A 1403-nucleotide genomic window follows, 5' to 3' on the forward strand; every position below is an offset into this window, starting at 1 on the left:
GGGGAGGCGGAGGAGGCGGAGGAGGAAGAGGGAGAAAAAAGGGAGGGGGGAGCGAAAGGGAAGGCCGAGGAAGTGAAGGCGAGGGGGCGCGAAGCGAGAGCGGAGGGTGCGAGGAGGAAAGCCGCCGCCGCCGCCGCCGCCCGGTGTTCAGCCGCCCTGTTGCTGCTGCCTCGGTCGCTGCTGCCGCCGCCGAGCCGGCAGCGCTTTACGGAGCGGGCTGCGCTCCTCGGTCGCGGCGATGCTCGCGGGGACTGTCGCTGCTGCTGCCGGCGGCCGCGCTCTGCAGCCGCGCTCCATGTCCCTCCACTCGGCAGCAGCCCCGGCAGCAGCGGCGACGGCGGCGGCTGCTGCTGCTGCGGCTGCTGCTGCTGCAGGGGCCGAGGCGGCGGCTCCACATCGCGCGCCGCACAGCAGCCCGGGAGCCCCTTCCGGCCTTTCCCCGGCTCCTCTCACATGCACACCGCACACACAAACACACATACACACACGCACGCACGCACACACCGGCCCGGCCGCACCCCGCCCCGGCCTTCCGGCCGCGCCCCTTGCCGGCGCTTGACGCGCGCGGCACCTGTTCTCGGCGCCCGCGCGGGATTCGCTGGCGTGCGTGTCTCCTCAGCGGCGTACAGACAGGTGGCGCCCGCCGCCTTTAACCCCTACGTTGCCTCATGCCGCTGGGTTGGGGGGGGGGGGCAGTAGGAAGACGGCTGCGCGCCACCCGCGGAGATACCCGGAGCATCCCGATAGGTCACGCCCCCCCCCGTGTTTGCCACGCCCCCTTCGCCTCCAGTCTTTTCGCTGAGTGGCTCCGCCCTCCTTGCTCCAGTGTGGCCCCGCCCACAACGCGCCTTACCTCCGTGCGTGGCCCCGCCCCTAGTTTCTCACTCACACCTCGGCGAAGCACGGCCCCGCCCCTAGCCTCGTTTTCACCTCGGGGCGTGGCCCCGCCCCCAGCCTCTTTCTCACTTCTTCGCGGGGGCTAGGCTGAGTCCCTTCCGGCTGTCACGTCGCGGTCTCTTGGTTCATCTGTGGGCCGAGGGAATTGAGGACATTCCTGTAAGACAGGTAGCCGCGTCTCCAGAGACTGGCAGTGGTAGATTTTCAGTCTGAGTTACCCCCCCACTCTCCGTGAGAGCTCAGTAGTCAGGAGGGGGAGCCCTAGAGAGCCGGAGGAGGAGAGATGACTTTGGAACCCGGCATCTTAATGATGATGACTCAGGGATATGAAGGACGAGAAAGAAAGGGTTTACTGTGCAGAAATAACAGGCCGGGCAGAAAGTGCTCACAGATGGGAATACAAAGAATCCTCCTGATGATGACCATGGCTTGTGACACTTCCAGTGTGTAAGGCTTTCCGCGCACTGTCTTGGTCTTCACCAGGGCCTTACAAAGTAAATACTCTT

Source organism: Dipodomys ordii, unplaced genomic scaffold, assembly GCF_000151885.1.
Source record: "Dipodomys ordii isolate 6190 unplaced genomic scaffold, Dord_2.0 Scaffold23, whole genome shotgun sequence".
Classification (NCBI taxonomy): Eukaryota; Metazoa; Chordata; class Mammalia; order Rodentia; family Heteromyidae; genus Dipodomys; species Dipodomys ordii.